At 36.0% G+C, this 13,906-nt stretch overlaps 1 pseudogene; it reads left to right on the plus strand.

The window, feature by feature from the left end:
• LOC129482150 (elongation factor-like GTPase 1) overlaps positions 1–13,906 on the plus strand; it is a 97,414-nt pseudogene that overhangs the window by 22,107 nt on the left and 61,401 nt on the right.

Raw genomic sequence — 13,906 nt, forward strand, 5'->3', positions numbered from 1 at the left:
CCAACTGCTTTGTTGGCCCTTTGAACAGCTTTTACTATCAGGCTCTTGGGCATTGATTTCTTTCAGTTTCAATTTCCTAAACTGTAAAAGGAGAATAGTAATATGTATCTCACGGGGATATTGTAAGGATTCAATAATATGTGATTAGCACATTAAAAGTGAGTATCACAGTGGCTGGCTCCCACTAAGCTCTTAAGTGGTAACTATTAGAATAATAAAGTCCTTTGACATTTTATGTAGATGCTATTTGGAATCAGTAGTCCCATCAGTGGGAAAAGTTGGAATGATAGCTCTTGACTGAGTGTTTGACTCCTCTGGCTTTGCTCAGTTTTTTCTTAGAAGCTTTCAGCTTTCTTATTCTAGAATGCCTGAGGAAGAGCATTATATACCTGCACAACTGAAAATGTGCATTTACAAATTGTATTTTAGGTAATGAGGAGTACCTGATTAATCTGATAGACTCTCCAGGACACGTGGACTTTTCCTCAGAAGTATCAACCGCTGTTCGCATTTGTGATGGATGCATCATTGTGGTAGATGCTGTGGAAGGAGTCTGTCCACAGGTAATGGATTGTGATGAAAAAATACTTAAATGGTTAAGGGTAAGGAAAGAGGGGGAACTGACTGACTTTAGGCATTTCACTGACAATCAGAACATTGGTTTTATATTTCACATTTGGTAACATTCCAGTCTGTGAAGGAGTTAAATCATCAGAGTTCTGAAGGGATCTTAGAGATGATGACTTTAATTTAACATACTTTGTTTTTGTTTTGAGACAGAGTCTTGCTCTGTCACCCAGGCTTTAGTGCGATCTCAGCTTACTGCAACCTACGCTTCCTGGGTTCAAGTGATTTTTATGCCTCAATCTCCACATAAACTGGGATTACAGGCATGTGTCACCATGCCTGGATAATTTCTCTATTTTTGGTAGAGACAGGATTTCACCATGTTGGTCAGGGTAGTCTTGAACTCCTGGCCTCAAGCGATCTGCCTGCCTCAGCCCCCCAGAGTGCTGAGATACAAGTGTGAGCCACCATGCCCAGCCTTATTTATCCTTCTTAACTGTCAGTTACATAAAGGCAATGATGATTTCTTGTCTGTAGTCCTCTGCTACTGTGCTGTATACATACTTTGTGAATGCCTATTGAATACCTTTGTGTGGCTGGCATAGTCTAGAGTGGTTATTAATCAAGATTTTCTAATGTGCTCTAATTATTTCAAATCATGAGTTTTACATTTTTCTTTCTGTTTTTATCAGACACAGGCAGTTCTGTGACAAGCTTGGCTTGAAAACATCCATCCAGTTTTAGTGATTAATAAGATAGATCACTTGATAGTGGAACTGAAATTCACCCCACAAGAGGCCTATTCTCACCTCAAGAGTATTTTAGAACAGGTATTTTAATTTTTAGTATCTAAAAAATTTAGCCTCGAAGAAGAGTTTTAAGGAAGTTACTGAGCTGAGTATGAGCCATTGCTACAGAAAAGTGAACTTTTCCACTTCAGATTCATACATGTTGGTGTTATTCTACAACAGAGGCAACAGAATAAGCACGTTCTCAGTAGTGCCTTCCATTTCTTGGAAGCACCCATCATGTAAAGCTTGGACAATAGGCTGTCTTGTTTAAAACATTGTATCTTGGTTCCCAAATGAAGCAATATTAAGATCTTATTACCTGTCTGTAGTATTTTATTACCTGGTGTTAGAGGAAATTTTACCCAAGCATTCATTCATTTATTTATTCAGCAAATATTTCATAGATGTATGTTGAATAAATGAATTATCGAATGTCCATTGTGCACTAGGGATTGTGAATGTAAGATGGACAGGTCAGAATCCCTATTTTCAAGGAGCTCACAGTATAGTAGGGGAGACAAAGAGATATTTGGAGAACAATGAGATAAGCCCTGGGTGTGATATGACAGCATAGATAAGGGCCATCTAACCCAGTCTGGGTCAAGAGGGAAGAATGAGTTAGAAATCATAGAATGGAAACCTTGAGATGGAAGCAAAGTAGGTGTTTGCCAGGCAGGCAGTTAGGAAAAGGGCATTCAAAAGAGAAGAATATGACAGGCAAAGTCATAAAAGCAAGAAAAAGCACAGTACAATGTTTCATTTAAGGAACTGCAAATTGTTTTATAGCTGATTAATTAGATCGTGTTAAACAGTGATGAGATGGGAAAAAGGATATGGATTTAGATGTTGATGAACCTTGTATGCCATGCATAGAAGTTTGAAATTTCTTCCTCAAGACAGTGGAAAGCATTGATGAGAGCAACCTGAGTATATTTATTTGCTAAAGGCAGGAAACAATAAAAGTAGAACAGTGAAAAAGAATGATGGATGGATATCATTCCTTGTAGAAATAGGAAGAGGTAGGCCAGGTGTGGTGGCTCACACCTGTAATCCCAGCACACTGGGAGGCCGAGGCGGGTGGATCACGAGGTCAGGAGATTGAAACCATCCTGTCGAACAAGGTGAAACCCCGTCTCTACTAAAAATACAAAAAATTAGCCGGGTGTGGTGGCCAAGATTATGCCACTGCACTCCAGCCTGGGCGACAGAGCAAGACTCCGCCAAAAAAAAAAAAAAAAAAAAAGAAAAAACTTAGGAACAGGTAAAATAACTCCTGCCCTCCATTGGCAGGAGAAAGGTCAGTGGTATTTGCAGACATAAGTGAGCTTGTAGATTGGGATGTGGGGCAGTTGAAGGGAATCTGAGTAATAGGTTCCATTTTCTTTCTGAGGTAGGACATAAGATTACTGCCTATTTGGGAGTGAAAGTAGTTGAGGATTAGGAGTTGGGAAGAGGGCCTAAAGAGAGTAGTGCACATTTCAGACAACCGATGTGAGAAATGGTCAAGGCAATGGACTGAGGTTACAAACTAGGATTGTGGGGTTGGAAATCATGAGTACTTTGTGATACTAGGCCTCAGTACTGAAAAACAAATTAAGGATATGACACATTAACATTTACATTAAACTAATAATAATAATAATCACACAATGACCTTCCAAAAACCTTATAATTTAGTTATGCTGAGTTAAGGAAGAATGGATACATCTAAGTTATTCACTGATTGTAAATGTCACCTCCATTCATGTGTGCTTAATGAGCCCAAACTGACTGATGATTCTAGCCCTAACAGGTTAAACAGTGTTTCTCCTGCCGTGAGCGTGCTAAGCATCTGAATGACACTGCCATTTCACCATCTCTCCTAGATTAATGCACTCACAGGAACTCTTTTTACTTCTAAAGTCCTAGGAGAAAGAGCAGAGAGAGAGACTGAATCCCAAGTGAATCCAAATTCTGAACAAGGAGAGCAAGTATATGACTGGAGCACTGGCTTGGAGGACATAGATGATTCTCACCTTTACTTCTCTCCAGAACAGGGAAATGTGGTGTTTACCAGTGCCATAGATGGGTGGGGCTTTGGGTAAGTCTGTTTGAATCTGATTAAATCTCTTTGCGAATTTTATATACAATTGGTTTTTTTAATGAAACTTTTTGAGATCACTATAGATTCACCTGTAGTTGTAAGAGATAATACAGAGAGTTCTCTAGTGCCCTTTATTCAGTTAACTGCCTCCTATCCATGATAACATCTTGTAGAACTGTAGTACAATAACCAAGCAGGACTTTGCCATTTGCCATCAATATACAAAACATTTCTATCACCACAAGGCTCCCTCATGTTGCCCTTATATTGCCACAGCTACTTCCTTCCCACCCTCAAACCCTTTTTAACCCCTGACAACCATTTATCTTATCTCCAAATTTCTCATTTCAAGGGTATTACAGAAATGGAATCAAAACAGTATATTATAGATGTGGAACCAAAAAAATATGTAATATTTTTTGGATTGACTTTTTTCACTTAGCATGATTCTCTAGAGACTTATCCAAGTTATTGCATGCATTAATACTGTAGTTGGTTCCTTTCTGTTGCTGAGTAGTATTCCATGGTATGGATGTACCCCGGTTTAACTATTCACCCATTAAAGGACATCTGGTGTTTTTTTATTTTCCTTTTTGGGCCATTATGAGTAAAGCTGCTATAAACATTCATGTGTAGGTGTTTGTGTGAACATAAGTTTCATTTCTCTGGAATAAATGCCTAGGAGTGCAGTTGCTGGGTCATATAGTAGTTGTATGTTTAGTTTTTAAAGAAACTACCAAACTGTTTCCAGAGGGACTGTACCATTTTATATTCTCACCAGCAATGCATGCATGAGTGATCCAGTTTCTCCAAATGTTCACGTTTGGTGTTGTCACTGTTTTCATTTTAGCAGTTCTGTTGGGTGTGTACCAATATGATATCGTGGTTTTAATTTGTGTTTTCCTAACAGCTGGTTTACCTTGAACATCTTTCCATGTGCTGATTTGTCATCTGTAGGTCCTCTTGGGTGAAAAGTCTTTTCACATCCTTTCCCATTTTCTTATTGTGTTTTTTTGGTACTCTTCAGTTTTGAGAGATTTTTTCTATTCTAAACACTAGTCTTTTGTGCTTTGCAAATATTTTCTCCCAGTCTATAGTTTGGCTTCATATCCTCTAATAGTGTCTTTCAAAGTGAGCAAAGTTTTTTTTTATTTGTTTGTTTGTTTTGGGTTTTTTTTTGTTTGTTTTCTTTTTTGAGACAGAGTCTTGCCCTGTTGCCCAGGGTGGAGTGCAGTGATGCAATCTTGGCTCACTGCAACCTCCACCTCCTAGGTTCAAGTGATTCTCTTGCCTCAGCCTCCTGAGTAGCTGGGACTACTGGTACGAACCACCACTCCCGGATAATTTTTGTGTTTCTTTTAGTAGAGACGAGGTTTCACCATGTTGGCCAGACTGGTCTCAAACTCCTCACCTCAGGTGATCCTCCTGCCTCAGCCTCCCAAAGTGCTGGGATTACAGGCATGAGCCACTGCGCTCAGCCATCAAAGTGAGCAAAGTTTTTAATTTAGCTGAAGTTTCCTTTAACATCTTTTCTTTTTATGGATCTTGATTTTAGAGTCAAGTTGAAGAACTCTTTGCCTAGCTCTAGATCCTAAAGATTGTCTCTCATTTTTTCCTAAAAGTTTTAGTTTTACCTTTTACGTTTAAGTCCATGACCCATTTTGAGTTAACTTTTGTATAAAGTGTGAGGCTTGGGTTGAGGTTTTCTTTTGTTGGGGAGAGGGCCTATGGATTTCCATTTACTCTAGAACCCTTTGTTGAAAAGGTTATCTCTTCTCCATAGAATTGCTTTTGTGCTTTTGTCAAAATGCACAATTTTTTGTTGGGCATACTTGTGTGGGTCTGTTTTTGAGTGTTTTGTTCTGTTCCATTAATCTATGTGTCTTTCCAACAGTACCACATAATTTTGATTAGTTTAGCTACATAATAAGTCTTGAAATCAGGTAGATTATTTCTGTCCACATTATTTTTATTTTTCAAAATTACTTTTGCTGTTCAAGGCCTTTGCCTTTCCATATAAATTTTATAGTAATCTTACCTATATCTGCAAAAACGTTTTGCTAGGATTTTGATGGAAATTGCTTGGTAAACCTGTTAATTTGGGGAGAATTTTGACATCTTTGCTAAGTTGAATCTTTTCTATTCCATGAACACTATGACTCTCCATTTACTTAAAATTTTTAAAAATCTTTTATGAGCATTTTATAGTTTTCAGCATATAAGTGCTATGCATATTGAGTTAGATTTACACTTTTTCATTTTTCTGAATGATTATAAATGATATTTTTAATTTTGGTGTTGACACATTCATCTAGTATATAGAAATACAATTAATTTTTGTATGTTGATCTTGTATACTGTCACCTTGCTGAACTCACTTGAAGTCCTTTGTAGATATTTTGGAATTTGCTACGAGACAATCATGTCTGCAAATATGAATTGTTGTATTTTTTTCCTTTTCTATCTCCATGCTGTTTTCTCTTTTGCTGATTGCACTGGCTAGAATTTCCAGCACTATATGACTGACATTGATGAGAGTGGACATCCTTGCCTTGTTATCGATCTTAGGAGGAAAGCATTAAGCCTTGCACCATTAGAAATAATGTTAGGGCTGCAGGCTGTTTTTAGATGTCGTTTATCAAGTTGATGAAGTCCGCTAATATTCTTATTTTTTTGAAAGTCATTATGAATGTGTCAAGTTTTGTCACATACCTTTTCTGTATTAATATATTTGTATGATTTTTCTTCTTTAGCTTGTTAATATGGAATATTACATTGATTGATGTTTTTGAATATTGAGCCAGTCTTGCATTTCTTTATAGATTTTATATACAATTGATTTTTAACTTTAACTTTATTCTTGAGTAAATTCAAATGTATACCACAAAAGGATCCCACTGTATTCCTTAGATAAGTTTATTTCCTGTTAGATTTTTCTTTATCTTCTTAAAGTTATTTATACATAGATGAACAAATATATCAACTTTTATACCAACAGTAGCAAAAGTTAGTCTAGCTTTATTGAGGATGTAGATATGCTAAATATTGAGTTAGTCACTTTATTTAAATTATTTCACCAAAAACTCTGACAACACTCCTTTGAAATAGATATTAGTATTTATTATCTAAGTCTCAAGAACATTAAGTAACTTTTGTTCAACATCACTCAGCTGCTAAGAGGCAGAGCTGATCTTAAGATTAAAGTCTGCCTGAGTCTGAAGCCTGTGTTTTCTTGACATGGTTCTTTGGTGTCTTCCCTATGGGGTAGATGGATCCTTATTTCTTCTTATTGCCTCTCCCGAATTTGTACATGCTGAGGCCGTGTCAACAGTGACATTGGATTTCAGAATGGAGTAGATAATTGATCACATTTTTCAACTACAACAATTTTTGACTGATGGAATCAAAAAATCCAAATGTAGTTAAAAAATTATTACTCTGAGATAAATGTCTGTGGTTTGGATAAATAATAGTGGGACCATAACGACCTTTACTTTAGTTGTGGGCTAGATATTGCATGTAATTTGCAGGGATCATAGAACTAGAAATGATGCACTAGGAGGAAACAGTCTCTTCATGAAATATGTATCAGTATGACTTAGAATTGGAAAGAAAGAAAGGATCAGGAGCTGACTACAATGCAAGGCTTGGGAGTAGCCTAACAAATCTCTGGCTTCGTTTTTTAAAATGTATTTTCCTTTTTACAGGAACTTGTTCTCCAATTTCCCTTTGACCAGATTTTGTCTTAGGCAGTGTAATATAATATCATAATTTTCTGTTTGTAATAACTTATAGATATCTTAGTCCATTTGATGCCCAAAAGATCATAGTAGAGCTAAATAAACTGAAGTAAAGCATATGTGATGAAAATAGAAATTGTGAACCTGCTGAGAATTTGCACTTTTCATATATGGTTGATGGGTTGTCATTATCACCTTTCTAGGCCTCAGTTTACTTATCTGAAAAAACAAGAATATTAGGCTAAGATGATTTCAAGACTTTCTTCAGATTCATTCACAGTGATTCATTCAGTCGTATAACAGGGTCACACTTGTTGATTTCCTGATTTGTGAGCATTCTTCTAGTAAGCCACAAGGTGGGAGGCTTGTCCCTTTCTTACAGTGATTTTCATAAGTGATTTAATGTTCTATGCTAATTTTAGTCTAAATCACACAAATCAGGGGAGGTTTATTGTGGAAGGAAAAGGAATGGGGAAGAAGTTGAATGGATAGAATAAGGGTAATTTATGTAGCTCTTACTTTTGACATTTTTAGATACTATCAGCCAATAAATGAATGTTCCCCTGTATTAGACAAGGTCAGATTAAGAGATTGGCTAGTGTCTGTTCTCAACAAGTTGATAGGTGAATTTATGGGAAAGTAGTGGTGGAAATGAAAGCACCAGAGACATTTTTTCCTTCCCATTTTCCTCTAAAATGCCAGTTAATAGGCCAAGTTGACAGCTGCATGTGTCACAAAAGGTGGAAAATGAGCACATTCCAGAATTTGCAAGATGGTTCTATAAACTCTGCAGTGGGAAAGGATTAAGAAGTGTGACTAGAGGCTGAACCTAGATCTTCTGCCTAAATCTATCCTGTTAATTGATGTTAATCTGGGAGAGTCTGCTCTGAAAAGCAGAAGCACATTGACTTGAATGGGTAGCATCAAGAATCCAAGTTCTTGTTTTAGATACATAGAACTGAGTCCTCAACCTTATAGAATAGGGATAGGAGAGCAAAGACAACAAAAAGCCCTTTATATTAAATATACCTGTCTTTGTATAACTGTGTCTTAGAATTCTGTAGTTAACATTAATCCACTGGGTAGCTTAGAGGGCAAAAGGGTGTGTGGCTCAGTAATTTCATACTTGACTGAGTTGTCATTCAGCAAGATAGGCAACGAATAGATCAGTAGTCTTGGAATATAAATCTTTCTGCAGGTCTCTTAGAATCTTGTTTGCAGTTACTCTGTAGAGGAAATGAATTAAAATAGAATTCAAGAATGGAGAAGTGCTACAAATTGTCAGTGTTTAAAAATTGTAACTAATTAGTGACAAAAATAAATAAAAGCACTAGCAGTAATGTGAAATGGGTTGATGTTAAGCAAATTTTTTGGTAACTATGGGATAAAAAAGAATGAAAAGGACAAGAAACAAGATTTTGAAAGATTTATATACCTGTATGTGTACACATGCATGAATATTGTATATGATGGACCAGAAGAGCCTAGCTTAAGCAAATGGGCAAGTGTCTTACTATAATTTATGATTTTGATAGAGGTTTTGGGAGTATTTATTTATAAAAATCTTTTAAGTTTACCACTTTCAGAATTAAGAGCAGGATATTTATCTGACATGTCATTGTAAAAGATAAAAGAATGTATAGCACAGCCTGGGTAACACGAATCAATATTTTTTTTAAATCTTGGAAGAATAGAAACCACACTAGAAATCTAACTGATCAAAACAGTTGTGCCAATAAATGATTCTACCAATAAATTTATGAAATCCCCTACTAAGGAGATATTTTTTAGAAAGGAAATTTTATTAAAAAAATAAATCCATAAGTTTGATACATAAAAGAGATAAACATAAAGCATAATGGGCAGAAGCTACATACAAAGCTTTGGCTCAGATATGTCAACCAAATATGAATGAAAAGAGAGGTTTGGCAATATTAACAATAAAGTAACATTTATTATAAATGAATTATGGCATAAGGATAATTTTCGTACAGATAATTGACACATTTACTAGTGAAGAGATTAACTATCAATTATCATAACAACAAAGTGCATGAAACAGAAATAGAACTACAAGTAGAACTCTGCAGGCACATGGTTTGGGGGAGATTTTCACAGGTTAAGTAGACAGGAACATGAACCATATGAGTAGAATAATTAAAGTCAGAATTTAAGTGTCAGTGGTGAAGGATATACAAAAATTGATTCTATATCAAGTGAAAAAATAATTCAAATTTAAAAGAAAGAAAATGTCACAAGTTTCATGTGTTCATCACTCAGTCATTATCTCCGGTTTTAACCATTTAAGAATAGACCCAAGTCACCAATGTGGAGAGCAAAGCTTCAGCTGTATTATTGAGGCCCCAGGGAGCATCACTACTAAAGAACAAGGCTCCCTTCTAAAGTTAGGTTGGAGAATGCCTGGGAAGTCAGTCCACAGTGGTTGCCTCCTATTGTTTCCTTCCACGTGTAAACCTTGGACCTGCCTGCAGGTCCTGAATTGGATTTGTAAATCTGCATGGCAGGTTGCAGCCTGCCTAGCAAAACTGGGTGTTGATAAATGAAAAGTTTATGATAAGGGTATCCCGACTTAACATCTGGTAGTAAGGCTCTGTGTGCCGTTGTGGGTGTGCTGAAACACAGGAAGCCAGGAGAAGGCCTGACTCTTTTTAGGGATCCACAGAGTAGGCAGCAAGGCAGAGCCTGCTTTTTTTTTGAGGCGTAGGAACTCTACCAGTGGATGTCGGCCTTTCACCTTGTCTTCATTTCTGGAGTAGTGATTAAAGAGTCACCTGCGAACAAAGATAGTTTTATTTCTTCTTTTCTAATCAGTATACTTTTTATTTCCTTTTCTTCTGTGATTGCATTAGGTTGAGCTTTCAGTATGGTGTGGAAAAAAACTGGGGATATCCTTTTTTTTTTTTTTTTTTTTTTTTTTTCCCCCTGAGCAGGCATCTTTCAAGATGCTGGTACTTTGAAAATTCTCATCTCAGATCTTAGATTAAATTATATTGTTCTCTAAAGAGAAGGTATTTCTTAGATCCTTTATCCAGGCAATGCAGATGCTATATATAGGACCCTTAGTTGTTGACTGAGTGTCCTCCTGTGACTGGAGACCATGGTGGTAACTGGTTTCTCTGTGGGCTGATGCGAGTTAAGTCAGTGTGTGTATGTTTACCATTAATCTAGGATAATAAAAAACTTGTTTTGGCAGGTTGTGGCTCAAGAGTTTCTTTCATTTGTGGGCAACTGTCACTTATAGCAGTGAGTAGCTGAAATAAAGCTTCATTGTTGGCATAGTTGTGACAGGCAGCTGGAGCTTGCATTTTCTTGTCCCTAATTTTATCTTGTTTTACATGTGTAAAATTAAGAAAGAAAGCTATAGCATGTATTACAATTCATATTAGTGTAGACCTGAACATGGGCTTTGGAGCCAGACCGCTTGGATTTAAATCCCCACCTTACTTCTTCCCTGCGTGATATTTCTGTGCTTCATTACCCTTTTCTGTAAAATGGGGAAATTTTGCAGGATAGTGGATTAAGTTTAGTAATACACTTGCAAAGAAGTTTGAACAGTACCTGTCACAGAAATGTTCAAATATTAGCTATGCTAATCGTTGTTATTAATAGCATGAACATTTGGTCTTCTTTCAGAATTGAGCACTTCACCAGAATCTACAGTCAAAAAATTGGCATCAAAAAGGAAGTTCTTATAAAAATCTGTAGGGAGATTACTATATAAATATGAAGGCTAAAAAGATCATGAAGGATGATCAGGTAATGTGGTATATGCCCCTTTTGATTGTTGGTCATATTCTTGCCCTATGAAAACCTATACTGTAATAGCTTTAATAAATGTAATTCAGCTTTAATTTATGCAGGTGATTTCATGAGGGATTTTTTACTGTATATAATTGGGAAAGGCTTACAAGTCTCGTATACAGGTATTGTTCATACAGAGTTCTTAGTTCTTTTAACATAGTGAACAAAGAACTGCTTTTTCTTTTCTTTCTTTTCTTTTTTTTTTTCAGAAGACCAAAAATCTTAGATCTTGGGCACTTGAAGACACACATTTTGTGCCATGCATTTGTTTGTCTCTGTCACCGTAAAGAGATGTCTCTTCTAGACATCCCTGTATGGCTCACATTGTCCTTCTAGTCTCAGCTGAGGCCTTATCTCACTGCATCCTGGTCATCGTGCAGTGTAGATCGGGAGAGGTGGGTGCTCCCTGAAACCCCTTCTATAGATAGAGGTGGTGTAGGAATGCTGTCATATACCCTCAAAGGATACTTTTCTTGGAGCTTTATTTTTTAACGTAAAAACCAGGATTTCATAAATGTATTCTCATTGAAAATCGTAATATACATTGCTTTTGAGAAAGTACTCACAAGTATAAAGCCACAGCAAACAAAAAAATCGAAGTCAGCACTGCTAGTAGATGTTCGTAATTTATTTCATTCTTTTTACATAGATATGTACATCCCTCAGTTGAGATTATGCTGTTTATGCAATGTAGCTGCCTTTTTGCTTCTATCATATCCTGAACATCTTCCCTTGCCATTCATTAAAAGCTTTTTTATAAACAATATATTTTAAAGGGAGTGGATATAGCTAAGTGGGAAAGAGCGTGCCTTGAGAGTTGACTCTGTGTTTGAATTTTGGCCCCACCACTTACTGGCTGTATGACTTTTATCTCAGCTATTTCATCTGTAAAATTGAGATAATAGCACTTATCTCATAGGATAGTTATGATGATTATATGAAATAATTCAGTAAGCACCCTGTTATTTTATTTTGTGAGAGCACTATCATTTATGTAATCATTCTCAAGATTGGAAATAGTTTTTTTCAAATGCTTTGATATTGTAAGTAGAGTTATGATAGACATCTTTGTGCATAAGTTTTATGTCTTCATGATGCTTTTTCTTAAAACTGAGCATTCTAAGCCAATGACTTTTAACTTCTTAATACTGTTGGCAGTAATTCTTCAGAAAGCAGATATCAATTTATTAATATATCCCACCTCATGTATATGGGAGCGTATACCCCTCAAGGTGCTCTTGCTGTTAACATTTTGCATAGTTTGGTAAGGGAAATGATGGAGTTTTTTGGGTTGTCAAAATTTTCCTATCCTTGCGAACTTTTAGAAATATATTTAAGAATGCTTTATGTTTCTTCTAATGTAATTTTAGACTGAAGTCCATGGAAAGAGCCTGCACGTGCAGAGTGAAGTTTTAGCTCTTGGCTTGTGTGCTGTGTGTGTATTTGTTTGATGGCAGTCATGGTAATATGACCCACGAATGATCATATCACTTGTAAAGTCTGTGGTTCCCAGAGGAAAGAACAGTGGATTATTATTGATTGTGGATTATTGGCTGTTTAGTGCATTCTTATAACTACTTTCATCTACTTTATTTTTGAATATTTTCAAGTAGAAATGAAACCTATTGATAATAAAAGCATGTCAAGAAAGAATATACAAGTGCCTATTAAATGTTCAGGAACTTAAGCCCGTATATTATTTTGTACAGGCCAAAGGAAAGAAACTTTCATTTGTACAGTTGATCCTGGAAAATATATGGAGTTTGTATGATGCTATCTTGAAAAAGTAAGACTCTTATAACATTGTTTACCTTTAGGCATCTTTAGGCAGTATAATTTGTCTGACTTTCCAGTATGATGAGTCATATTTCAGAAAGCTGAGATGTTCTGAGAAAGTGAACAGAGCTCTACAGATGAGTTGATTACAGGGCTTGGAAGCAATTTAAAGAAATCTGTGTAACCCAGCTAAAGGGTGATGTTGGAGGGACAGGATAGCAATATTTTATAGAGTGCTGAGGTGAAGAGATAAAAGGATAGAAAGAAACATTGGACCTTTGTTTATGCAAACCCAAGTTTAAAAAATAGTTATTAAAGTAGAAAAGGTGCTTGATAGCTAGGATCATTAATGGGGAACTTGGGAAATAACTTGTCTGATACAAGTTTGCTTTAGTGCATTTATTTTCTAAGTTATTCCTGAGGTGGAATAATGACTTGTTAGCACTTATTTGTAAGACTGCTTTACCACTTGATATAGCTTGCTTGAGGAGATTGTGGAGAAGTACTTCCTGGGAAATCTTAAAGAAGGATTCACTTGAAAGTGTAAGAGTAGAGGTTGAGGAGGCCCCTTCTGTGGCGGCAGGATTCCCTTCAATCATTTTTAGCTTTTTTTGAAAAAGTAACACATTAGGATAAAAATATGCCGAATAATGTTGGGTTCCTTTTTCTCACTGCCTGTTTATATGTGCATATGACTTTTTCCCCCTCCAATCTTGTGTTTACTATAGGGACAAAGACAAAATTGATAAAATAGTGCCTTCTTTAGGATTAAAAATTGGAGCCCAGGAGGCATGACATTCAGACCCTAAAGTTCAGATCAACGCCATTTGCAGTCAGTGGCTACCCATATCCCATGCTGTTCTTGGTATCCTTTATTCTAATGGTTTTTAATGAAATAGTTTCAATAAAGCAAGAAAAAACAATGCGTTATGGCAACCAAGAAATTCTCTGGAAATAACATTCAATCCAAAATAAGTCTTCCCTGCTTATTTAGTGTTCTACCATGAAACTGTATTAAATACTTTAATAATTAATACACTAATACTAATTTGTTTTAATATTACTAATGAACTTCTTTAGAAAGACAATTCTTTTGTGTTTGTTTAGTAATCTGTAAAAATAGAAAT

Source organism: Symphalangus syndactylus, chromosome 5 (assembly GCF_028878055.3).
Source record: "Symphalangus syndactylus isolate Jambi chromosome 5, NHGRI_mSymSyn1-v2.1_pri, whole genome shotgun sequence".
Classification (NCBI taxonomy): Eukaryota; Metazoa; Chordata; class Mammalia; order Primates; family Hylobatidae; genus Symphalangus; species Symphalangus syndactylus.